The sequence below is a fragment of the Podarcis vaucheri genome (genome assembly GCF_965113315.1).
Source record: "Podarcis vaucheri genome assembly, chromosome: 8".
Classification (NCBI taxonomy): domain Eukaryota; kingdom Metazoa; phylum Chordata; class Lepidosauria; order Squamata; family Lacertidae; genus Podarcis; species Podarcis vaucheri.
Genome location: NC_138766.1, coordinates 11,793,895 through 11,821,373, shown reverse-complemented (window position 1 = coordinate 11,821,373; position 27,479 = coordinate 11,793,895). Strand labels below are relative to the sequence as shown.

Below are 27,479 nucleotides of genomic sequence, written 5' to 3'. Positions count from 1 at the left end.
CCGTGCGGGATGCATGTTTGCAACCCGCAGCGTTCGCAACCCGCAGCAGCGCATCTGCACACGCGCGGGTTGCGATTCAGTGCAGCTGTGCATGCACAAAGCATGATTTAGCGCTTCTGTGCATGCGTGGCCGCTGAAACCTGGAAGTAACCTGTTCTGGTACTTCCGGGTTTTGGTGGTCCGCAACCCAAAAAAATGCAACCTGAAGCGTCTGTAACCCAAAGTATGACTGTACTAAGGTTTCGTTTCTGAAGGGAACCTTTTCATCACTTTCAGTTTCTGTTCCACTGGGTTACTTTTGGTTAAGGGCGGTGGACTCGTAATCTGGGGAACCGGGTTCACTTTCCCGCTCCTCCACATGCAGCTGCTGGGTGACCTTGGGCCAGTCACACTTCTCTGAAGTCTCTCAGCCCCACTCACCTCACAGAGTGTTTGTTGTGGGGGAGGAAGGGAAAGGAGAATGTTAGCCGCTTTGAGACTCCTTAGGGGAGTGATAAAGCGGGATATCAAATCCAAACTCTTCTTCTTCTTCTTCTTCTTCTTCTTCTTCTTCTTCTTCTTCTTCTTCTTCTTCTTTCTATTCTTCACCACCCCTTTACCTGCCCCTCAAAAGAGGAGGTGTAAGTCCAGCATCACCCCCTAAGCTCATCTCCTGATCACAGAAAGGCACCACAATTCTGTTGGGAGGTTGTTGCTGTTGTTGTTGTTTTACAAGCAAGTGAAATAAATAAATAAGGAAATCCTGTTGAATGCCTCTCTGGAATTACAGGATGAGCTTCTGAAACTATGAGAAACAGCTCATGCCTTTTCCGGTTCAGACTGGGCCATTTATCATCTGAGGAGTACCTAGTGAAGAAGGTGGGGAGCGCATGCCTAAGTTAGAACACCACCCATTTACATCCCCAGCAAATTCTGGTTGTTATCGTCAGGCCCTGCTTGGGGATATAATGGCTCACTTAAACCCTGGGCTCTTCGAGATGAACTTGGGAGCTCTCCCAAGTCCTGCAGCAATGAGCAAGATCCAAAATAGCAGTCCCCAATCAATGTTGTTCTTTTGTAGCCTCTGGAAACATTCCAGGGTGGTGGTGATAGATTTGCTTATATTAATGCTTCCCGTTGAGAATGAACTTCCAGGGTTATTTCAAGACATTTTAAAGCATTTCAGCAAATCCTATAAATGTTGTTTTCACTGTCTGCTTTTCCCAAGGAAAAAAATCGTGCCGTTTACAGCCATAGAAAGACTACTGGATTTTTCATTCTTTTAATCTTTGTGGCATGTTGGGCAGACCACCACCAGCTGCTTATCAGCTGGCTGACATCAGGTAAAGAGCCAGCCCTATATGTTTTATTTACATTTTAAAAAACAGGATGTGGAATATCTCAGCAAGTTCCTGAGAGACCCACGAAACGTATACCATGGGTTATAGAAGCACATCTAATTAGATTTGACAGTATAACCTTCCTGTAGCATGCCTAGGGTATCCCCTCAAGAAATAGCTGGTTTCAAGATCAGCATCCTTGAATGCACTTCTGCATAAGGCATTTCTCTCCCCCAACCCCCACAAGTGTTTGGTTTTTTTTGTAGTTTGTGTGTGTGTAAACCTAGACAGCATCTTAAAAAGCAGAGACATCACATTGCCAACAAAGGTCTGCATAGTTAAAGCTATAGTTTTCCCAGTAGTGATGTATGGAAGTGAGAGCTGGACCATAAAGAAGGCTGATCGCCAAAAAATTGATGCTTTTGAATTCTGGTGCTGGAGGAGACTCTTGAGAGTCCCATGGACTGCAAGAAGATCAAACCTCTCCATTCTGAAGGAAATCAGCTCTGAGTGCTCACTGGAAGGACAGATCCTGAAGCTGAGGCTCCAGTACTTTGGCCACCTCATGAGAAAAGAAGACTCCCTGGAAAAGACCCTGATGTTGGGAAAGATGGAGGGCACAAAGAGAAGGGGACAGCAGAGGACAAGATGGTTGGACAGTGTTCTCGAAGCTACCAGCATGAGTTTGACCAAACTGCGGGAGGCAGTGGAAGACAGGAGTGCCTGGTGTGCTCTGGTCCATGGAGTCATGAAGAGTCGGGCATGACTAAATGAATAAACATCAACAACAAACCCAAACAAAGAGTGTTGGATTTGACCAGAGGAGCTCCAGGTTCAAATCCCTGCTCCGTCACAAAGCTCGTGCCAGGAAAGTCATTGCAGCCTAACTCACCTTCACCTTTATGGAGGATTCGAAAAAAAGAACTGAAAAGCCTTTTGTGTGCACTTCAGATGACTATAGGCGTCATACAAGGGAGAAAGAGACAAGCGACTCTTCAGTTTGCAAGAGCAGTGTATACATTGGTTGAAAGGTTGGGCTGTCAATGGAAGCAATGGCATGGAAAGCTATCAGCTACAGACTGGTGGGTCCTTTCAGTACAGCAATTTTTATTTTTTTAGTTAAAGCATTTCCTCTCATCTGTTCCAACAGCTCAAAGCAACCAAAATCAGAATAAAACCCTGAGTTTTATATATATATTAAAATACCCATTATTATTTTTTCAGTGACACTAGAGGGGGCTTGGATGAGGCAGGGGCATCTCTCCTCTTACCTCAATCTGACTGTGCTGGGCTCTGTTGCTGCAGTTTCTTGCTTCACCAATCGAAAGCGTGGATGGGCAGATGCAGATATTGTTATGTACTGAAGTTCTCACCCTGGGCCAGCAGGGGGATACTGTAGATAGTTTTCACTCAGGTCCGCATATGCAAATAAGGAATTGAAAGTGACATTCAGTGATTGGATAGTTACAGAAAGTTGTTACTGTTGCTTTCTAGTTGAGCTCTATATAAGCAGGTTGGCTGAACCCTTCAGTTCAGTTCTGTTCTGGCCTGTGAATAAACAAGAGCTGTCTGAAGAATCGCAGTGTCATCTGATATGTTCACCCACAACTTAACACACATGATTTGCTGCAACAATGCAAATATATTAGGCATTCCCGGAACACCAATCCTGCAAAAGCTGCACCTGTCTTCCCACGAACATAGGAAGCTGCCACATAATGGGCAAAGTCGTTGGCCCATCTACCTCTGTTCTGTCTAAGGTCTCAAGACACAAGCCTGTTACCTAAGATCATTTTAACTGAATATGCCAGGGATTGAATTTAGGAATTTCTGCATTCGAAGTACGCAGGTTTGACCCATGACATTTTGGCACCTGGGGCGAAATCACAACATGGCAACACCCTCCTCCAACAGGGAAGAAGGGGGAGGGGAGTGAAGATCTACATCAGGAACAAAGGGGGAATAAAAATTTACATTGGGGTCTGCTGCCCCTGTGGATCCTGCCGCCTGAAGTGGTCCCCTCACTATGTCTCATGGGTGGGCCGGCCCTGAAAGCATGGACCCTGCCCACTGCAGCATCAGCCTAATTATGTATATTAGTAAACCTAGCAAATGCACAATCACTGAATTAGATACATATACAGCCTGATACTTCACTGGCACCAAAGACCAACACCGGAATTCTGCACTTGTGAACTGATTATGGTGGAAGAGCACAAAACTAGAGAATTGTATGGGGTTGCCTGTGAACTGTGAATTCGTCTGCCCGGGGAGAATCATCCTGAGATGGTCTCTCTGCTAATCATCAATCTCCCTCTGCAAGCAACGTTTCTGTTTAATAGCTGATAGAGCATCTCAGAGGGGACTTCCCTTCCGTCCCCCTTTGTTTAAAATGAAATATAATGGACCTGGACTTATCAGTGTCTCTAAATGCATTTTCTGCGCTTTATCCCTGCTAAGGGATTTGGTCTATCCTAGTGAGTACGTGGAGAATGGAATCTGAGCTTGGTATAATTTGATCCATCAATTTAACATTAGATTAATATGCAGAGAGGTCTCTTTTGTGGATTAAGGAAAAAACCCAGAAGGGGAAACACTTATTAATTTAAAATGGACTTGAGAAATGGAATGGAGCTGCTCCTATTAGTATCTGCCATAGAGCTCAGTCGATGCTTTGAGGTGGGTATTAAAGCAGATCTACAGTTATCCAGAGAAGAGACAGTCTTGACCATCCCTAGGTTTCACGGAAGAATGTAGCCATTCCAAAGTGAGACTTCCCAGGACTTCAGAAAATTTATGGGGAGATGAAACCCATTGCTCCATGTTAACCAGATTTTAGTTGAAAGGTATGCTGGGACACAGCTCATGTTTTCAAAATCACACTGATCAGAATTTTCCAAGGATAGATAGGATATTTAAGCCATGACAGCTCAGGTGTTTTGTTTTTTAAATAAAAACACTGAAAGCAATACAAGGGATATTCAGAAGTTTGAGAGCGGTACTCTTGTATGATTAGAATTTTGGACTGCTGGCATTTTGTGTCAAGTTATAAAACCAATTTGCTGGTTTTTATGCCTGAGACCGAGGGACACGGGTGGCGCTGTGGGTTAAACCACAGAGCCTAGGACTTGCTGATCAGAAGGTCGGCGGTTCAAATCCCTGCGACGGGGTGAGCTCCCGTTGCTTGGTCCCTGCTCCTGCCAACCTAGCAGTTTGAAAGCACGTCAAAGTGCAAGTTGATAAATAGGTACCGCTCCAGCGGGAAGGTAAAAGGCGTTTCCGTGCACTGCTCTGGTTTGCCAGAAGCGGTTTAGTCATGCCGACCACATGACCTGGAAGCTGTATGCCGGCTCCCTCAGCCAATAAAGCGAGATGAGCGCCGCAACCCCAGAGTCGGCCACAACTGGAACTAATGGTCAGGGGTCCCTTTACCCTTTACCTTTATGCCTGAGACCAGTACTTATTTAGACAATGTACAGGACACTCTAAAGAGGCATAAAAGAAAGGAAAGGAAAGGAAAGGAAAGGAAAAGAAAGGAAAAGAAAAGAAAAGAAAAGAAAAGAAAAGGGAGAAAGGTTATTGCCCCAAGAAGCTTACAATCTGAATTTTGACAGGGCTGAGGGGAGAGGTGCAACAGAGGGTGATGAGAGGCAAAGGGGACTATGAGCATGTGCAGTGTGTGTACATAAACTTTGTTTCAGCTGGGGATGGAGACTAAGGAGGTAACTCAAAGCCTGTTTAAAACTTAATCCAACCCATCAGAATCCATCCAACAAATTTTAACCTCATGGCACAGATTCCTCAACTCAAATGTTCACATCCAAGCACATTATAATAAGCTATTATGGGGTTCACTGGAAGGACAGATCCTGAAGCTGAGACTCCAATGCTTTGGCCACCTCATGAGAAGAGAAGACTCCCTGGAAAAGACCTGGATGTTGGGAAAGATGGAGGGCACAAGGAGAAGGGGACGACAGAGGACGAGATGGTTGGACAGTGTTCTCGAAGCTACCAGCATGAGTTTGGCCAAACTGTGGCAGTGGAAGACAGGAGTGCCTGGCGTGCTCTGGTCCATGGGGTCACGAAGAGTCGGACATGACTAAACGACTAAACAACACAACAACATCATTATGGGGCTCAAGAAGACCTTCCATGCTACTTTCTCCCCACTTCTCTCTTTTCGCCAAATGCCACCTTCAACATTCAATGGCTCAGCTACGCTCAGCTGCAGGCTTAAGTGACCCAGATCCAAACACAATCTGCTCCACTGCCAATTCCGTAGTGCTTTCCCCCTGCCTGGTGTGGAAGTGACAACTGCCTACAGAAACCAATGGAGAACCTCTGGGTGCAAGTGTTGCAAGGAGTTTCTTCCACGCCCACCAGAACAGGTAGTAGCAGTACAGAAGGGAGTTCCTGGCCATTCCATGAACCCCCATTTGAAGCACGTTGGCGTCCACAGTCAACAAACATTTAGCACTCTCAAAGCTATGCCACACTGCCTCTGAAATAAGGGGGAAAGAAAAACATTAAAAACATTAAGTGTAAAGGCTGGAAGAGAAAAGGCAGAATATGAATATACAGTGGTGCCCCGCAAGACGAATGCCTCGCAAGACGAAAAGCTCGCTAGACGAAAGGGTTTTGCGGTTTTTGAGCTGCTTCGCAAGACGAATTTCCCTATGGGCTTGCTTCGCAAGATGAAAACGTCTTGCGTTTTTTTGCAAGTTGTTTCCTTTTTCTTAACACCGTTAATACAGTTGCGACTTGACTTCGAGGAGCAACTCATAGAACGCGGTGTGGTAGCCTTTTTTGAGGTTTTTGGCGATTTTTGAAGCTTTTCCAAAACTTTTTCGACACCGTGCTTCGCAAGACGAAAAATTTGCTAGACGAAAAAACTTGTAGAACGAATTAATTTTGTCTTGCACCACTGTACTGTGGGAGAAATATGGTTTCTGAGAGATAGTCCTGGCTGTGAAGAGATGGGTCCAGAGTCGTCCCCATATTACCATATTTTTCGCTCTATAGGGCGCACCCAACCATAGGACGCACCTTGTTTTAGAGGGGGAGAACAAGAAAAAAATTTCTCCCCTTCCATTTCTCCTCCCGCTTCGCTGAAGGGGAGCCCCTTCCATTTCTCCTCCCGCTTGGCTGAAGGGGCGCTGCGCAGCTCTCCCTCTCTGCTGAAGCCAGGAGAGTCTTGCTCTCTCTGGAACCTGAAACCAACCACTCTCGCTCTCCCGGCTTCGGCAAAAGGAACCTGAAGCCTTCAGAGCGCAGCGCGAGTTCCCACTGCGCTCCAGGTTCCTTTTGCTGAAGCCAGGAGAGTCTTGCTCTCCTGGCTTTAGGCGGCTATCCCTGAAGCCTGGAGAGTGAGAGGAGTCGCTGTGCACTGACCCCTCTCGCTCTCCAGGCTTCAGCGAAAGCAACGCGTAGCCTCCGGAGCATGGAGGGAGCGCTCGCTCTGCGCTTTGGAGGCTTCGCGTTGCTGTCGCTGAAGCCAAGGAGCCTGCATTCGCTCCATAGGACGCACACACATTTCCCCTTAATTTTTGGAGGGGAAAAAGTGCGTCCTATAGAGCAAAAAATATGGTACTTTCACTGAGTGAATAGGTTGCGGTGGTATCAGGACATTGATCTGCATTCAGTCTGCATACAGCCTTTGAAATTGAAGCTTGTACTCTGCAGTCTTAAGAGGCTTTTGGACTCTAAATGGGTCTTTTGCTACCTCTGCAGGTATTGTTGTGTATGGAGGCAATTACATGAAACATAACTTCTCCCCACTTTATTCCCTTGCCTTTCCTAATAACCTGTATTTTAATTAAAAACAGCAATTTACAGTGCAGTTCATTTATAACAACATAATCCATGGTAATCGCAACGCAATAAATTTATGTTTTAAGTAAAATTTTAATGCTCCGAGCAGCTGGGTCTCTGAAGTGTGGAAATAGCTAACATTTTTCACTTGGTGCGATGCATCCCGTAGAAAGCCCCAGACTTTAATTACAGAGACACCACAGCCAAGGGATGGAGAATTGAGTGATTATAATAGTAAAATGAGAAATGATTTGTTTGCAACTTGCAGTAAATCTAGAAAATATCTAAATAACATGGAGCGACAATTTGCAATGAGCTGGACAAAAACACATAGGTTGATCATTCAGAAAGGTAAACTGCTGAATAAGGTACATGAGAATAACGATGGATTTCATCCCCCAAAAATGTGTAAGACACATCAAATTATAAACTTGCATAGTTGGTCAAATTTTTATGGCTGAGTGTTCTGATTTCCTCTTTATGTATGAAAAAATCAACAACCTTAGTCGGCCAGAGGGTGTCAAAGAAGGACCGAACTTTCTTTATGTACACAACAACAGCAGCAAGAATACTCATTGCAAAATATTGGAAGACCCAAGATTTGCCCACTCTGGAAGAATGGCAGACGCAACTGATAGACTACATGGAATTGGCAGAAATGACTGGCAGAATCCGGGACCTGGGAGAAGAGACGGTGGAAGAGGATTGGAAAAAGTTTAAGGACTATTTGCAAAAACATTGTAAATTGTATGAATGCTAAGATGATGCAGGATAGAAAATTAACCTGGCACCAGTAAACTAGTTGGAAAAAGTAGGAAAATAAGTGATCTATAAGAAAAAGGATGAAACTCTATATAATATTATGTCAAACCTAAACACTAAAATATGTGAAAATAAAAATTAAAATTGGAGACATAATATTTGAAAATTATAAAGTAAGAATTGAAAGAAGGTGAAATATTGCTGCCTCAACTTAATAACTGGGAACGCAGATAAGGGAGGTGTGAGGAAGTCCTGAAGGAAGGTTATGAAAATATGGGTTTTTTTTGGAAATTAATTATGTTATATTTTATCTATTGTGTGTTAATTTCTGGCTTTTTTCTTTTTTGTTTGTTTTATGTTGGTGATGGTGTTTTATGTGTTTGGTGTTATACTGTTCAAAAACATTCTAATAAATATTTTATGAAAAAAAGAAAAAAGAAAAAATCAACAACCTTATTCCAGTTGAACCAGAATCCAATTTTATAATTCACATCTGGCTGGTAAAGAACGTAAGAACTGGCTTGCTGAGCCAAACCAAAGGTCCACCTAGAATCCCATGTCCCACCTAGAACCCTGTGTCCCAGTCAGATGTTCACTGAAGGGGTCACATTCAATTATTTGTTTCCAACATTTTGTAATTAAAAATACAGTGATACCTTGGGTTACATATGCTTCAGGTTACATACGTGTAGTGGTTCTAGGGGTTGCTCGTGTGTAAGCAGGTGTCTATCTCCCCGGCTGGGTGCAAACACCTTGCTGGGTTGCCAAAGTGAACCTTTTCTGTCCGGACAGCCACTCACCCGTGGCTGACTCAATCGCTGGCAGAATCCGTCAGTGGGCGTTTCTTAAACTTCTTCCAGCAAAGAAGCTCTTTGACGCCTAGTCTCCTCCTACTCTCTCTGTGCGAAAGCCTTCTGCGCAAGGAGGGCGTAGGCAACGGAGGACCCCTACTCTCCCTGCTGGTCCCAGGCAAGGAGTCATGGGACCGCCTCGCCGCTTCCCCCATCTGCCCCCCTTCTCCACTGGTGCTACGCTGATTCTCTTCCCCAGAAGATGGGCTGCTTCTCCCGATCCCTGGACGCTCTCTGGAATCCCTCTGGCTTTTGCTCTCTTCCTCCGGTACTGATGGCAGTTCCCTGACAATACGCTTCAGGTTACAGACTCTGCTAACCCAGAAATATTACCTCGGGTTAAGAACTTTGCTTCAGGATGAGAACAGAAATTGTGCTCTGGCGGTGCAGCAGCAGTGGGAGGCCCCAGTAGCTAAAGTGGTGCTTCAGGTTAAGAACAGTTTCAGGTTAAGAACAGACCTCCGGAACGAATTAAGTACTTAACCCAAGGTACCACTGTATACTACCTCTGTACCCTAAAATGTCATTTTTAGCTAGCGTGACTATTACCTACCGATAGCTCATCCACCATGAATTGATCTATTCCTTCTAAAAACACCTTCTGTACTAATGGCTGTCAATGGATTATACAGGGGTCAGCAAACTTTTCCAGCAGGGGGCCGGTCCACTGTCCCTCAGACCTTGTGGGGGGGGGGGCTGGACTATACTTTGAAAATAATAATAATGAACGAATTCCTGTGCGCCACAAATAACCCAGAGATGCATTTTAAATAAAAGCACACATTCTTCTCATATAAAAACACCAGGCAGGCCCCACAAATAACCCAGAGATGCATTTTAAATAAAAGCACACATTCTACTCATGTAAAAACATGCTGATTCCCGGACCGTCCGCGGGCCAGATTTAGAAGGCGATTGGGCTGAATCCAGCCCCCGGGACTTAGTTTGTCTACCCTTGGATTAAGATAATCAGATGCTGAACAAGAAGTGATTGTGTACCCTATAGCAAGAAAGTGAAAAAGGATTCATAAATGAGTGCCTGGGCCTGAGCAAAGAGATCTGCAGGAATCTGTACATCATTTTACAGGCTAAGTATCTATGAGAAATGATTTTTTTTTTTTAAAAAAATAACCATTCACCCTGCAGATAAACACATTGGACTTGGGATCTTAATGTGACTAACCAGGAATGTAACAATCAAATATGGGGATTAGAAGCAGATAATCAAACCTGATCCCTATATCCAATTAAATAAATGAATATTTGCTCAGTTCTTTCACTGGGCATGTTCCCTTCTCAAGCATTTATTCCATTTAGACATGGATCTATAGAATATGTGATAACAAATATCACAAAGATAACACCTCAGTTCAGTATTGAAACCAAGAGAAGGGAGAGTGATAGAAAGTAAATAGGTGAATGTGAAATAGCTGAGGGTGCTATTTCTCTAGAGCAGGACTGGGGAAAACTAGCATAGAATTGTAGAGTTGGAAGGGGTGCTGAGGGTCATCTAGGTCCAACCCCCTGCAATTCAGGAATCTCAACTAAAGCATCCATGGCAGATGGCCATCCATCCATCCTCTGCTTAGAAACCTCCATGGGAAGAAAGTCTATCACAGGGGTCTGCAACCTTTAAGAGAAGAAGAGCCACTTGGACCCGTTTCCGAAGAAAAAAAAACTGGGAGCCGCAAAACTCGTCATTATAAAAATAACTTTTTTGTCACTTTTTATTATTTCTTTGTTTGACCCCTCAGAATTACTCCTCCTCATAGAAATAAATGTTAAATTAACAAGTTACCCTTTTTTTGGGTGTGTGTTCTTCACTCCCCTTCAAAACAGTGACCAGCGTACATGCCCCTTACAATGCAGTGACCCGTGTACATGCCCCTTACAATGTAGCCGGCGGGCAGGCGGGCGGGAAGGTGACGTCGGGACGGTGCGTGACTAACGCACGCACCGCCCCCATGCGACGTCACAGCCAGTACAGCGCCCGCCACAGTGGGGAGTGTCGGGGCGCACAATGCGCCTCCTCCCCTTGCTAGTATCCGCCCCGGAGCCGCGGCAAAGGTGTAAAAGAGCCACAAGCGGCTCCGGAGCCGCGGGTTGCAGACCCCTGGTCTATCACGTTCCAAGGGAGCCCATTCCACTGTTGAACAGCTCTTACTGAGAAAGTTCTTCCTGATGTTTAGTCGGAATCTCCTGTCTTGTAACTTGAAGCCAGTGGTTTGAGTCCTACCCTCCGGAGCAGGAGAAAACAAGCTTGTTCCATCTTCCTTGTGACAGCCCTTTAAATATTTGAATATGGCTATCAATCATCCTCTTATCCAGGCAAACATGCCCAAGTCCCTCAACCATTCCTCATAAGGCTTGGTTTCCACACCCTTTATCATCTTGGTCGCCCTCCTCTGTACACATGCCAGCTTATTACTATCCTTCTTAGATTTTGGTGCTCAGAACTGGACACAGTACTCTAGGTGTGGTTTGACCAAGGCAGACTAGAGCGGGACTATTACTTCCCTTTAGCTGGACAATAGACGTCTGTTGATGCAGCCTAGAATAGCATGAGCTTCTCTTTTTTTGTCACCGTGTCACACTGTTGATTCATGTTAAGCTTGTGGTCTACTAAGACCCCCTAGATCAGGCATAGGCAATTTTGTCCCTCCAGATGTTTTGAGACTACAATTCCCATCATCCCTGACCACTGGTCCTGTTAGCTAGGGATGATGGGAGTTGTAGTCTCAAAACATCTGGAGGGCTGAGTTTGCCTATGCCTACCGTAGATCCTTTTCACATGTACTACAGGAAATCCAGGTGTCCCCCATCTTATATTTGTGCAGCTGTTTCTTCCCGCCTAAGTGCAGATCCTTCCATTTTTCCACATTGAAATTCATTTTGTTAGTTTTGGCCCACTTCTCCAATCTGTTATGGTCACTTTGAATCCCAATTTGGTCTTTTGCAGCATTGGCTACCCCTCCCAGTTTGGTGTCATCTGTAGATTTGGTGAACATCCCCTCAATTCCTTTGCCCACATTGTTTATAAAGATGTTGACTAACAATGATCCCAGGACAGAAGTCTGCAGCGCTCCACTGGTCACTTTTTTTCAGGATGACCAAGAACAGGGGTCAGCAACCTTTGTCAGCCATGGGCCGATCCACCGTCCCTCAGACCATGTGGTAGGCCGGACTATATTTTTTTAAAAAAAATAATGAACGAATTCCTATGCCCCACAAATAACCCAGAGATGCATTTTAAATAAAAGCACACATTCTACTCATGTAAAAACATACTGATTCCTGGACTGTGCACAGGCTGGATTTAGAAGGTGATTGGGCTGCATCTGGCCCCCGGGCCTTAGCTTGCCTACCCCTGATCAAGAACCATTAGTGAGGCTCAGTCAGTCAACCTGCTACAAGTCCACAGTTACTCATCCAGCCCACATTTACCAACTTCTCGGCAAGAATATCATGGGGGAATTTGTCTAACTGAAACTTATGACACTCCAGCTGATGTCGCACAATCACTCCCATCATTCCTGACCATTGGCCATGGTGGAAGAGGCTGATGGGAGACCGAGTCCAGCAATGTCTGCTCAATGCCTCCATCTAGCAGCAAGTTTCCCCAGTCGCCATTTCCTAAGAAGCATCTCTTATGCCATTCCTTGTCCCCCATAATATTCTACACCCATTAATCTTACTCCTATTATACTTCCCTTCTCTATAACTGAGATCAACTTGTTGGTTTCCAAATGCAAAGTGTGGACAAAGACTTTGCATCGCTGTAATGTTTCTCCTTTGCACCTTGTGGTTTTCTACCACTTAAACGCAAATCATTAATTTGTGGATCCAGTCCCAACCTCAGATCTATTGATCCCTTACCCTAGACTAGGGATGGGGGAACTGTGGCCCTCCCGGTGCTGCTTGACCACAGTTTCCATCAGCCTCAGCCAGCATGGTGAATGGGCAGTCATGCTGAAAGATGTAGTCTTGTAACATCTGGAGGACCAGAGATTCCCCAACCCTGTGGCCAAACCATAGCTGATGATCTAATAATTGTCTCCACGCCTGTACTAAACTCTACACTGATTTTGCCAGCCTGTCTCTGCTGCTTTCTCTGCTTGTTCTAAAAGTATCATTTGTAGAGCAAAACTCAGACATGACAAGTATGACATAAATCCACACTTCTGATTAATTCCAATATCATTGACACCTTTCCTAATCCATGTATGTGGCAGAAGGAAACCTGTGAGTGGCTATAGCTGCGTCCGATTTCCTTTTTTTAAAAAAATGATATTTATTGAAAAAAGATTTTTTTTAAAAGTTACAAAGAAAAAAGACAAAAATAGAAAAATAAAAAATAAAACCATCATTTTCAAATTCTCCACTTTCATTACCTTCTTTCCACGACCTCCTCCTCCTCCCGTCTTTTGTATCTTGATTAATAATTATTGCAGCAAATCCTTTCCATAATTCATAATATTCTGCCATTACATTACCTTACTCTATTTTCATCTTATCTTATAAAATACCTTAAAACTTAACTTAAATCTTAATTTTTACCAACTTCTCATAACCATTACCTTTTTACCTAATTCTTAAAATATTTTTACAAGAGCCAAGTAATTTCATTTCAACATTTTTCCAACGTTCATCAATTTTATAAAACATTTCTAATGATAAAAAACGAAAATAAAAACAACTCAATCTTCTTCCAGCATCCCCTCCCCCCGGTCCCGGGATTGTCAGTCCTTTTTATCCCATTAGTCTGGCACATTAACCTGGTGATCTTATATCCGAGGCCTTCAAATCTCTTCCATGTCCCTTCCGCAGCTCTTCTTCATATTTTCCTTTCACTCGTGGGAACTCCAGCTTGGTAGTGTTTTTGACCCTTTTCAACAAATCAGCCCCTTTACCATAGTCCAGACTAGACTCCATGTGGTATTTTAAGACATGTTTCAAATTCCCTCCAAATTTGGAAGTCCCAACAGCTCCAAACCTCTGACGGCCCATTGCCAGACTCGGAAAGTCCAAACATCCCTGCATAGGGGGGTCAATCCAACCCCCCATTTCCAAATCAGTCCAAACTTTGTCTTTCCAAATCTGGTTTTTTCCAAGTTCATTTGTCAAATCCAAAGGCTCGTTTTCCTGCTGGGCCAAAAGTCCCTCCATCTCTGGTGCCCCAGATTCTGTAACATCCTCTTCTCTCATCTGCTCTGTCAGGACACACTCCTGTTTAAGTTCCTGGGTGGGCTCCATATAGTTTCCCACTACCTGTTCAAATGTTCTGGCCGCATTAGTCATCAAATCCGTCTTCTGACTTAACTGATCCAGTAGGGCATTTATTTTACAGAAAGCACCCAACAGTGCTTCTGAAAACATTGTCCTGCAAGGTCACAAGTCCTTTCCCATGGTTGTAATCTGTAGCAGCTGCAAGCTCCCTAGAATTGGTTACAGTTTCACGGTCCCCCTCTAGGGGGAAAACTTCTGGTTGTTCTTTCTTTTAAGGACAATAGCAACAAAGTTTCTTTTTTAAGATATTTTGTCAATATTTGTTCCTTTAAGATGTGAAAGGAAGCAATGGAATCACAATGTTACTCTTCTTTTAACTATCTGTCAAAAACCTTTGTCTCTGGTCAATGAGCTTCAAAACGTCAATTCTGACACCCCGCTCCAGGGTCAGGACGGTGGAAAGTTACTTTACTTTAAACTCACTCCTGCAGGTTTAAACAGTCCAAGAAAGATTCCCCTTCTTCTCCTGCTACCGAAGGGGGGGGGTTCAACGATTTTAAATGGTGAAAACTGATCCTTTGAAAGTGATTTTCTAAGCTCTAGTGTACGTTATCTTTGCTTTCTTCTAACTACAAGGAAACGGAAGGCTGACTTCCTGTTTAGACCTTCCCGTTTCAGTACCAAATTAAGGTGAATTTTAAGTCCAATTCCTTTCTAATCGCCAGTTCTTATTTGAAGTCCAATTGTTCAATGTTTAAGTACTCACGGGTTATTATTTTAGATGCCAAATTGTCCCAGGAAAAAGGCAGCGCTCTCCGGCAACGGCTATGCGGCTTCGCTCCACGGAAAAAGCAATTGACTCACAGCACCGCGCCACTTCCCCCTCTTTGCTTCGGAGCCCGTTAGTGGGTTCCTTTGCGGGTTGGGGGGGCGCTAAGGGTGCCCGCCGAGTCCCACGGACACAGGCTTCATCCGCCTGTGATTTCTGAAAGGGTCCCCGCTTCGCTGCAGTGGAAAGGACCCGTTTCACGTGGAGCTGGTCCCTCCGGTTCAGAGGGAGTCCGCCATTGCCGATGGCGCCACCCTGGAAGTCCCCTGTGGCCGATTTTCTTTCCTCATGACACAAATCTCAAAATCAGTCCACGGCAATATGACATTTCAGTAGTTATAAGCATGTCAATTTTTTTGGTCAAAATTTGCTATATCGAATGGCTTCAGGAAAACTGGATGCCCTGCTACTGTCTCTGTAATGAAACTGACATGAAATTGGCATTTGGATGGTACCTTAGAGCCTATGGCACTACTGATATTCTTTGTTTTCTATCCTGCTGTGATTTCTAGATGAATTATTCTGTAGATTTCTGAATTAGCGCAAAACCCTACTAAACCTTTCTTGCCAGAGAGCATAGTGGGCTAGAGGGGGGAATGAATACAAAGCGCCCCCAAGGTTGGAAGGAAGACTAGGACTGATCTCATAACACTTTTCAGAGGGAGGGAATTAGGTATTTCCTTCTTTATCATATTAATGAAATTCAACTTCCACTCCAATGGTTTTCCTAAACCCATATCACGGCCGCCATATCCTTTGCATCCTTAACTTACCAATAACTCTGGTAAGTGTGGAATATAGAGGTGGTCCAAAGCTGGGCAGATGTCATTACGACATTTATCAAATATATTTATTTATTACAAGATTAATTTGTGCACACTGGCCTTGTGTTAACTCCACTCCAGTTAAGCCTCACCAACGCTATAACCAGGGACTTTTGTTGAAGCCTCTGTTTCAGCCCCCGCTGACTTATTGAAGGTGTCTGTTTGATGTCCTGTCCTGGAATCTTCCTCCTACCAGATGCCAGAACCTAGCATTATGCAAACCACCTCTCACTTTTTCCTCCTCAGTGATGTAGACTGGTTCTCTCCTTGACTCTTCAGCCTGAGCTAGCAAGACCTCAGTCAACAAGCCACTCTGAAGCACTTCCTCTCAGTGAGCATCTTCTTTCTTCTTTCACAATCCTTTTCTTCCATGGTCGTCTTCTTCTGGCTCCACAGCACAAACACCAACCAATGCGTGTTGATGCTGACTGACCAGCCCCCATCAGTCAATCACAGTGTCTAAGAACTATAAAACCTGCAGCCACCAATCAGAGTTGTGCATAAAACCCCTCCTCAACTGTCAGTTAAGGTCCTCCAGTGAAAGTTGAACCAACTTTCCAGTGAAAGTTGAAAGCCTGTAGGCTAAAGCTCTCTGCTCTCAGTTGGGCTTTCAGTAAGCCCACAACTTACCCGGGGGGTTATGTTATGGGGATTGCGCCTAAAGCCAAAATTTCGAACAATCAAAACACATGAGGTGCAATGGCGGGTGGGATTGCCAAATACTTTCCCCCCAGACACCTGTCCCCTCTCTTTCCCCTTTTATTTTTTTATTTTTGCCAAGCACATAAAGCTGAATGCACACAAGTTAAATGCATGTTAGCTGCAGGCTTACCGTACTGAAATTTAAGCATACATAGGATTTCAGCCTTAAGCACATCCTTGATTTCCTCTTTGAAATCAATGGGTCATCAGTGATTAAATATTTGGCTGGGTGGTGCCAATTACTGTTGTAGTATAACTAGCCTGAAATGTCTAGTTCTGCAGCGTGTGGTTTGCTTGAAGCTGACTTTCCTTGGTAGAAGATCGGGGCCTTTCAACATTAGCATGCGCCCTTTATTCAAATGAAAAGATACCGTCTCTGGGAATGCTCCGCTTTTGTGCGTGGGTGGGGGCTGGGTACAGGGAGGAACCATTTGGTTCTTTTATGTTATTACTCCTTTTTCCATTTTTCCATTTGTCATTGATATATGTGGCGCAAAAGTAAAAAAAATGCAAACATTACATAAAGGCTGAGTAAATATACATTAAGGAGGACTAAGCCATCAAGTGATTTTACTCTTATCTGCATTTGCAGGTTGGTTAGATTCATCAATGTATGTGCAGCCAAACTCCATAATTCAATTCCTTTGGTGGAAGGGGAAAGCAGAGAAAGCAGCTTGGAGGTGACATCCTGTATACTGTACTGTAAAATCTTGCAAAGTTGTTTTTTTTTAAAAAAACTATTATTATTTTCAAATATCTGTTTAGCCATTGGGGCAAAGTAGCGGAACTAATTTTAAGGACATTTCCCAAACATTTATTTAGATAAAAGATTGATAACAGTAAAAACTCTAAAACCGGCAGCTAGATAACTAGCTTTTATTAATGACCTGCCATACACCATGGCCGGATAATTAAAGTTTTTTTTTCTCCTTTTTACACCCCAAAGGAAGAGAGTGGACAAATTTATTTGATAGTTTGATAACCATGGGACACTGGTTGAAAACTATTGATATAATCAGAGCTCATTCGATTTGCTCGCGACAGACACTCCTATCAGTTAATTTCACCTGTGAATAGTTAATTATTCCCTGGATGCATATGGTTGATCCATTAATAAAATTTGACTATGTCATAGGTTTTCCTTTCTTTTGTTGCCCTCATGTGCATTTTTATCTATGGGAATCTCTCCCCTTTTTCTTGCAGTGGAAGACAGATGTTAGTGGTGTGGATATTTCAGCAGGGCCGCATTATAAATGGCATGCACTGGGGATGAGGAACGCTCTCCTCGCCTGAAAACGACTGGGCCTGGGTACATAATGAAGGCTCCCAAGCATGAATGATAAACATTTTTCATTTGCAAGCCCTGCTTATGGGGCTGCGCTTCCCATTACCTTAAGCGAGGGGAAAGGGGGTCTCATTTTGGCAGGGGCACAAAATACTTTCAAGGCAGGAAGGAACATTCACAGAGCCGACCCTTAGCTTCCTGTTTAATTCTACTTTCTCAATCTATATTTGTTAAAATTATTGCACTTAGCTTTGCAGTTGAGAGAGCCCCAATGCTGTAAAAAATTGCTTTGGTGTGTGTGTGTGTGTGTGTGTCACATTAATCTGTGGTTGTTGTTTATTGTTTAGTCATGTCCTACTCTTCGTGACCCCATGGACCAAAGCACGCCAGGCACTCCCGTCTTCCACTGCCTTCCGCAGTTTGGTTAAACTCTTGTTATTAGCTTCGAGAACACTGACCAACCATCTCGTCCTCTGTCGTCCCCTTCTCCTTGTGCCCTCCATCTTTCCCAACCTCAGGGTCTTTTCCAGGGAGTCTTCTCTTCTCATGAGGTGGCCAAAGTATTGGAGCCTCAGCTTCAGGATCTGCCCTTCCAGTGAGCACTCAGGGCTGATTTCCTTAAGAAATCAGTACATTTTCGAGCACAATTCAAAGTGTTGGTGCTGACCTTTGAAGCCCTAAATGGCCTCGGTCCAGTATATCTGAAGGAGCGTCTCCACCCCCTTCGTTCTACCCGGACACTGAGGTCCAGCGCTGAGGGCCTTCTGGCGGTTCCCTCACTGTGAGAAGCCAAATTACAGGGAACCAGGCAGAGGGCCTTCTCAGTAGTGGCACCCGCCCTGTGGAACGCCCTCCCATCAGATGTCAAAGAGAACAACAACTACCAAACTTTTAGAAGACATCTGAAGGCAGCCCTATTTAGGGAAGCTTTTAAAGTTTGATATATTAGTGTATTTTAATATCTGGTTGGCAGCCGCCCAGAGTGGCTGGGGAAGCCCAGCCAGATGGGCGGGGTATAAATAATAAATTATTATTATTATTAATATTATTAGTGCATAGGTTTGATCAAGAGTCTCCTCCAGCATCATAATTCATTAACATTAATACCTTGCATTTTCCCCATCAGTGTATATGTGTTTCCCGAGGGTTCATCCATCCAAGCACTGATCGGACATGCTTAGCTTCAGAAAGGTACCAGTACAATGCAACGTATTTGTTTAAAATCATAGGTTTTAAAACAAATAAAAAACTGACAATATCCAACAATATCCAACAGGGATGTCATATTTGAAGAATTGGACTTTTCCAAATCTGTTATGAAGTGACCTGATCTATACCTCCAGCTAGAACCTAGTTAACCCTTGGTTTTTCCACTTCCCAAATATTACAATTCAGTTGAAATCTTTGGCAGGCTTTGAATAACTCTTGCAATGTTACCAAGACTTTGAATATTTTGGGTGACTATAATTTGGATGAACTACAATATGCAGTTGATTATTATGAGGAATGGCTAAGGGAGCTGGGCATGTTTAGCCTGGAGAAGAGGAGGTTAAGGGGTGATATGATAGCCATGTTCAAATATATAAAAGGATGTCACATAGAGGAGGGAGAAAGGTTGTTTTCTGCTGCTCCGGAGAAGCGGACACGGAGCAATGGATCCAAACTACAAGAAAGAAGATTCCACCTAAACATTAGGAAGAACTTCCTGACAGTAAGAGCTGTTCGACAGTGGAATTTGCTGCCAAGGAGTGTGGTGGAGTCTCCTACTTTGGAGGTCTTTAAGCAGAGGCTTGACAACCATATGTCAGTAGTGCTCTGATGGTGTTTCCTGCTTGGCAGGGGGTTGGACTCGATGGCCCTTGTGGTCTCTTCCAACTCTATGATTCTATGATTCTATGATTATATTTAAATGACCCACGGAGGGAAGGAGGGAAGTCATAAGATTCGGAAGAATCTTGTTTTATTTTGAAATTTAATTGTGTTAAATGTGTGATTTATTTTGTAAAGCCAATAATTTTTTTAAAGCAACATGAATCATTCCCAAAATATAATTATGAATGAGCCTCTTACATATGTGCCTTAATAGTGTGCCAGCTTGCTTTTGCTGGGTAATCTGATTTATATTAGGTCTAATTTGAGACAAGCAAACTCTCATCTCCTCATCAACACAAAGAAGTCTTTCTCTTTTCAGATTTGTCAGCGTTGAAAATTCCTGTTCATGACAATGTCATGGGGAACTGCAGAAGCCTAGCAATCTTCTGGTTGTACATATGTCCATACTACACTGAAATAGTTAAATGTTTCTTTGATTGTCTTTGAATTCTTCCTGCCACACTTGCCATCCTCTCCTGACACAGCAGTGTGGTGCACCGCACCCTTTGAGAACCACTGCAATAGTAATAATTTAGAATAATAATAACAATTTACTTTTTATACCCCACCCATCTGGCTGGGTTTCCCCAGGAACTCTGGGCGGCTTCCAACAAAAGATTAAAAATACATTAAAACACCAGTCATTAAAAACTTCCCTAAACAGGGCTGCCTTCAGATGTCTTCTAAAAGTCGGATAGTTGTTTATTTCCTTGACATCTGATGGGAGGGTGTTCCACAGGGCGGGCGCCACCACCGAGAAGGCCCTCTGCCAGGTTCCCTGTAACCTCACGTCTCGCAGTGAGGGAACCGCCAGAAGGCCCTCGGCACTGGACCTCAGTGTCCGGGCTGAACGATGGGGGTGGAGATGCTCCTTCAGGTATACTGGTCCGAGGCCCAGGTGGTTAGGAAACTGCCGCTGCCAGATCTCTCACTGGCACTACCTGGTTTATGAGCCCCCAATTATCAGGATGTTGGGTGTGTGATATGTCTGGGTGAGGGGTGATGAATCTGCTGAATCCAAAGTTCTTCTCTTTCCCAGTTAAATAGCCTAGAGGTGGAGTAGGAAAAATGCTCTCCTTCCTCTCTGGAAGCCTCTCAAAAGAAAACCCTCAGATAATTTCTCAGAATATCGTTTTTCTGAGAAATTTCCAATCAGACCAATAATTCCTCTATATATACCAGGCTTTCCAAATTAAGCATACAATTCCAGTATGCCAAACTGCAGGTTTCCTGTGGTTGCTTTCTTTTCTTTTTTTGGTAATTTGTTAATTATGTGCATATTCTACATTTTCTCCGAAGGAGTTCAGGACAGCATTTTATCGCACTTCCCTCCCATCACCCATCCTCAACCCAGCGATGTAGATTTATCTTTCTATTTATTTCAGACTTTTAAACCAGCCCTTAAGCTCCCAGAATGGAGAATACATAAAACAAAACAATGCACTGAAAAGGATATTTCACTGGCAATACAATTTTTCATAAAAATCATGAAATGGCAAAACCACCAGGGACCAGCAGCAATTCCATGCACTTGGCTTCCTCTTCAAGATACTGAGGTTTACCCTCCTTTTCCTGGGATCTTAGCAGTGATTTACCCCACCTCTTCACATTATTTTAAATGATACACAGTCACTTCTAACATACTGAAAGTGGTTATAGGAAAAAAAATGCATTTAAGAGCATGTGCATTGTTTCAAATCTTAAAATATCAAACCCCTAAAGCTTTGTTAAGCTGGCTTTACACCCCCCCCCTTTAGAAGATTCTGCCTCGTTTTTCTCATTAGAGCCAGCGTGGTGTAGTGGTTAAGAGCGGTGGACTCGTAATCGGGTGAACCGGGTTCGCGTCTCCGCTCCTCCACATGCAGCTGCTGGATGACCTTGGGCTAGTCACACTTCTCTGCGCAGCCTGCATTTGCTCCATAACACACACACACATTTCCCCTTACTTTTTAGGAGGGAAAAAGTGAGTCTTATAGAGCAAAAAATACGGTATATGTAAGACTCCCAGATGCGGCAAGTATTGCTTGCCTCACAACATTGCCTCACAGTTTGTTGGACTTGAGCACTTGAGTGAAATGAATGGTCCACAGACAATGTTTCACCACCATCTATATAGGACTTGGAAATTAATCTCCCAGATGGCAGTGCCTTTGAGGTCTCTTCAGGAATTCTTTTGGGCAACCTTGACCCATTGCCATTTTGGTCAGTTCCAAGGACAACCGCCCTTTCTCTGAGTCAATATTTTGGGTCACAGGCTGCATATTATTTTCCAGAATTCCTCCTTTTTTGAAGAAATGATCATTAATCATGGGGATCAGTTGGATGCCGTTGGGACGGCTCTAACTTGGAAATTAAACAAGCTATTTATTTAATCCTTTGTTATCAAGGAGTTCTCTGGAATTCCTTCAGCTTGCTTCAGCAGTTCTGTTTTGGTGCTGCCCCCTAGTGGGGAGATTCTTATCATGCCTATACAAAAAGATCTGGAACATACAGGGATGGATAAATTTGGCAGCTTGGATTTCTCATTTTTTAGTTTTTCCTGTCTTTCTTTGTTTTGTCCCACTTCCACATCAGTTTTCGATTGAAAAATTAAATATACACTTCAATGCACATTTCTCCTAATATGTACATTTTGGTTTATACAACTTTGCATAAGTGAAGCAATTTTCACGAGTATACAGTTAATGTGTTTCTGCACATTGTTTTCGCAACATTCAGAAAAGTAGGAATTTCAAAGGACAGCTGTGTTTCAGCTCCTATTTTTGGTTCAGGAAGAGCAAATTTAGTAAAGGTGATGAACATGGCAGAGGAATAACTAACCTCCTGATCCATGAACAATCTAAGTGTCTGGGTTTATCGTAAAATATAAGGTCACAATCCTAATATTTGATTCGTGGTCCTGGAAGGGATTAGAACTAAGAAATGGTGTCCTTCTGCTTTGCTCTGCTTGCTAGGGCTCTTCTGCCTGTTTCTCCTGGCGGTATCCAATGTGCCCTGAAAGGGGTTGTTGGGGGTGGGGGCAGAAACAGATTAGGACTGTCCAAGTTTCCACTGAAACCTAAAATGGCCCATTCCACTCTGCTGTGGAAGAAAACTGGTTACGCCTTTCTCCTTGACTGGGTTGATTAGGATTAGGATTGCTCTGCTTGGAATTGGCTAACAATGTACCTAATTCTATACATGCCTACTCAATGAAGCCCCAGGAAGCTGAGTGGGACTCCCCCCCCCTCTGCCGCCCAGGTAAGTGGATAAGAAAGGACGTTGTCTGTAGCTTTACAATCTTTAAAAAAAAATTACACACGTACAAGGGATGAGAAATGTTAAGTTGTGGGCGAACATATCAGACGACACAGCGATTCTTCCAAGCAGCTCTTTATTTGTAAGCTGGAACAGAACTAAACTGAGGAGCTCAGTCAGCCTGCTTATATAGAGCTCCAGAACAATGTAACTGTTGCCATTTTCTAAAACTATCCAATCACTGAACGTCACTTTTCGATCCTTCATTTGCATACAAAACTATCCAATCACTGAACGTCACTTTTCGATCCTTCATTTGCATAACTATCTACAGTATCCCCCTGCTGGCCCAGGGTGAGAACTTCAGTACATAACAAGAAAGGGAGCAGCAAAGAACTGTGACTGAATTTAAGAAAACTGAAAACATTCATCTGGTCTCTCAGAACTCTGAGGTGCATTAATGTTAGTTAGCTGTATTTTAGTTTGGTTCTTTGGATGCTGCTGTTTAGATTTTTGTGGGCTACCTTTATTTTTTTTAATAGGAGGAGGAAAAGAAAGAAAGAAAGAAAGGAAGGAAGGAAGGAAGGAAGGAAGGAAGGAAGGAAGGAAGGAAGGGATTTTAGTAGTAGTGAACTGGCTACACAATACAGCTACGAGGGTGGCGCTGTGGTCTGCGACAGGGCGAGCTCCTGTTGCTCTGTCCCAGCTCCTGCCTACCTAGCGGCTTGAAAGCACGCCAGTGCAAGTAGATAAACAGGTACTGCTGCGGCGGGAAGGTAAACGGTGTTTCCATGCGCTCTGGTTTCCATCACAGTGTTCCGTTGTGCCAGAAGCAGCTTAGTCATGCTGGCCACATGACCTGGAAAGTTGTCTGTGGACAAATGCCGGCTCCCTTGGCCTGAAAGCGAGATGAGCGCCACAACCCCATAGTCGCCTTTGACTGGATTTAACCGTCCAGGGGTCCTTTTTTACTTTTTTATTTATTTAACTTTTTAATACATGTATAAGAGGAGGAGGGGGAAAAGTCTACTAATATTAATGGCTTAACAAGATATTAATAATATTAGTGGCGTAACAAGAATAATTGGCCACTGCTTGGTAAAGCTGGGATACTGCTGTGATTTCAGAGCTGAGCTCCTGGACCAGTCAATGGTTTTCCAGATGTATATCCAGTCGTTCCAAAGAGCATTGCCTGCCAGAGGCAATGGAATATATTTTTATTTATTAAAAAAATTATATACTGCCGTATCATTAAATATATTAAAGCAGTTTGCAATAGCATCTCCATTTAATTAAAAACAAAAACAAACAAAATTTTAAAAGCAGAGACCATCAAACTAACTGTTATGTAAAGATGTGTTCTTAAGTGCCTGCTTAAGCCTGTCAAAGAATGTTTTTGATGGGGCTTTACAGGTTGAGACAAAAGGTGCTTGCTGAATCTCTGCTGGCAGAGTATTCTATAGGACTTCTACCAAAAGAATGCTGCAGTCTTGTTCAGTTTCAAATAGGTAGCCTATTTCTACATCACTGGCATGGAAATGCAGTAAACTGCCATCTTTATTTGTTTACTAGAGAATGATGTTCTTCAAAAAAACCCTCCCTGCCTTCTCAATGGCTGCCATTTATTCACTATTCTAAGAGCAGCATCTCATTCCCCATATCAGGATTGGGGTAAATCGCCTCCCCCTTTAACCTCCCCCTTTAACCACCTAGTGTTGTTGTTTAGTCGTTTAGTCGTGTCCGACTCTTCGTGACCCCATGGACCAGAGCACGCCAGGCACTCCTGTCTTCCACCTAGTAGTCAACATCTATCTTGGTCCCTGCGAGGCTACTCTCTAGTAAAGGAAAAAATACAAGCACAAAAAGACCACACATGGAATTTGCATCACACCTGGTTTGGTCCTTAGGAAGCAGTTTGGAGCACAATTAAAGGACACCAAACCATCAGTTAGGGAGTTTGCTTTATTTCCGCCATTGAATTAACCCATTTATTGTGATCACAGACCGACAGAATGTGATAATATATGTAAAAGAATACAGATAAATAAATTCCCGGAAGCACCAAAAGGCAGCTTTTCCTTTGCCATCAGCTTCCCAGTTTGTGTTCAAGTTAAAAGGAATTTAGCTCCCTTACCAGTAGCATAAATAGAGTCATCAATTAAACAGAAAGATCCTCCAGACTGAGTTATTCATAAAGAGTGGCACAGCCAGCCAAAGTGTTTTGGGTCCCCTCTGCATCAGGGATCCAGAGGCTCTTGTAGCGATAGCTTGGATCTGCACAATAAGTGCTTTTAAATGTTGATGGCCAGGAAAGGATCCCTTTTGGCAGAATCCCTGTGGCAAACGTTACATTGATTTTTTCCCCCAGGTTGTAAGGGTGGAGCATAGTAACATGCGCTCCAGCCTTAATTGTCTGAAAAATCAATGCTTGATAGAACAGATAGTGCGCTCTCTTTCTCTCTCTCCCCCCCCCCATTTTATTCTCTCTGTCTTTTCTCAATCACAGTTAGGTGTTTGTAAATAAAGCACAGAAAACCCTTTAAGCATAATAGATTGGTTAAAAAAAAAATCACATTGCAAATTAACCCGTGAGATCTTGGTGGTTGGAAGGTGCATGGAAACCTGACTGTAAAGGTGAATTATAGCTGTTGGGGAAGATGAGTGCTCAGCCCAATGTCCCTTTCTACCCTTTCTCTGCCCTCGCTTCCCTTCTCTTGGACCCTGCTTCCTGTCTTTTTTTGTCTTTTTTTCATCTTTTGGGATCCTTGCCTGTGCCGAGATGCAATTATATTTCCAGAAACTGCTGGTTGTTGTTCACCTTTGAACGCACACGGTCAGTCTAACCCATTTGCTTTCAAGCCAAGCACGGCCGTTCCTGTGTTTTCTCCTTTCCGGAGTGCAAGATTTCTTGACTGCTGGCATGCAAATAGGTGTGAGATGACAAGGAGGATTGGGATATTGACCGCTGATGTCACAATGGTACTGATGCATTACAGTGGTACCTTGGGTTAAGTACTTAATTCGTTCCAGAGGTCCGTTCTTAACCTGAAACTGTTCTTAACCTGAAGCACCACTTCAGCTAATGGGGCCTCCTGCTGCTGCCGCGCCGCCGGAACACGATTTCTGTTCTCATCCTGAAGCAAAGTTCTTAACCTGAACCACTATTTCTGGGTTAGCGGAGTCTGTAACCTGAAGCATATGTAACTTGAAGCGTATGTAAGCCGAGGTACCACTGTATTTGGAAAGAGTATAGGAAGATTTGCAGAGATCTGGGACATTTTTCTAGAAATATGCATTTAAAAAAAATGGTTTAACAGGTATCAGCATGGGATGGCCTTTGGTAAAGCGTGTCCTCAAAGAGGGCATGTGTTGCGGTGAGACCTGGAGACTGACCTGGTTGTGGGTGGGTAGACTGGACAGCCACAACACCCGATTGGTAGGCCCCTCGTTGCTGGCTTTAATCTGGCCAATGGGGTGCAGTCTAAACAGATCGAGGGACCTATATATACCCAGGCACATGAGCCAGAGCATCTTCTTTTGGCTTGTGCCTTTGGAACACCCGCCCACCTCTCCCTAAATTTAGGGCATTTTGCAATTGACCTTGCTATGCCGTCATGTGTCATCTGTCATTGGGACAGGGGCATGGCAGGAATTTTCCCCACTTGGCTGATTGGCTGTTGCCATTTGGGTTTTGCCTGCTGTGTCGCAAATCGTCACAACTTGCAAGGTTGCAGATAGGCACTGGCTCATGTGATAGGGATGGGAGAACGTTCTCACCATCCCTATGTGAAGGGTATTCCGTTAAAGGAATCCAGGGACTCAACTTGGTTTGGTCAACCCCTGAGAGGGGGTTGTGCCCATGCCTGAGTCCAGGGGAGCATCTGGGAAGTGAACAGAGTCTGTTCCCAGGCTTTCCATATAAATAAATAAAGCAAGGGTGCAGGGAGCTAGTCAAACCAGAGCCTATGCAACCACTCTCTTTCTGTAATCAATAAAGTTGTGGCCTAAATTCTGCCAAAAACCAAAATTAAAATTTGAGTCAAGTGTGAGCTGGAGGTCTCTGGGTCTGAACACGCAACACATACTGTAAGCAGCTGACCATCATAGGTTACCATCAGCTTCCTTTGGTACTGCCCAGAATAAAAACTACTACCTGACATTTAGGTATCAGTCCTATAGCAACCTTCAGTCCAAGAAGGCTCCCCCCCCCCGGCCGTGGAAAAGACTGATGTAAGTGAGCAGGTTGTTAAGAGATTGGGATCTTCCGTTTCTCTACAAGATGTATTAACCTCTGCTGTAACTTCCTGTTCTGGTACAATTCTTCTTTTGATCTATTAGCAGAATATCCATCAAGCCGATATATCGTACTAAAAAGGTGGGGACACATTAATCCTGCCCTTGTCATTAGGCATTTAAGTGCAACGTTATCCATCCCGCGTGTGTTTTGTCAGACAGCCTTGATTCAGGATACACAGGTTCATTCTCTACTTATCACTCAGGGTAAGTATCATTATCATTCAGCCCACCGCTTCGTGTACTTGAACTGCAAACCTGACCTAAACACTCAGTATAATCTCCCTGTGTAAAGATAGCAGGAATTTCCTGTGCTCGGACAACGGGAGCCTGACGCTTGGGGTCAACTTGCACTCTTAACCAGTTCTCAAGATTGGGGAGGAGAGAGAGAAAGTTTTCAGATTCAAACAGGGTGTCGAAGAAAGCGATGACAGAGACATCTGAACTCCAAAGCCTACCCTAATGGAA

General features: G+C 43.7%; 2 long non-coding RNA genes across 2 annotated transcripts in view; one reads left to right on the top strand and one right to left on the bottom strand.

The window, feature by feature from the left end:
* Positions 1-19,503, bottom strand: part of LOC309538945 — a 115,914-nt gene extending 96,411 nt beyond the window's left edge. The window contains exon 1 of the long non-coding RNA XR_014222534.1: positions 19,294-19,503. This is a non-coding gene — a long non-coding RNA (uncharacterized lncRNA). The remainder of the gene's footprint in view (positions 1-19,293) is intronic.
* On the top strand, positions 1,215-17,872 carry LOC309538966. The gene is made up of 4 exons (XR_014222559.1): positions 1,215-1,322; positions 15,869-15,953; positions 16,917-17,004; positions 17,528-17,872. It is a non-coding gene; the product is annotated as an uncharacterized lncRNA (long non-coding RNA).
* Positions 19,504-27,479: the final 7,976 nt, after the last annotated feature.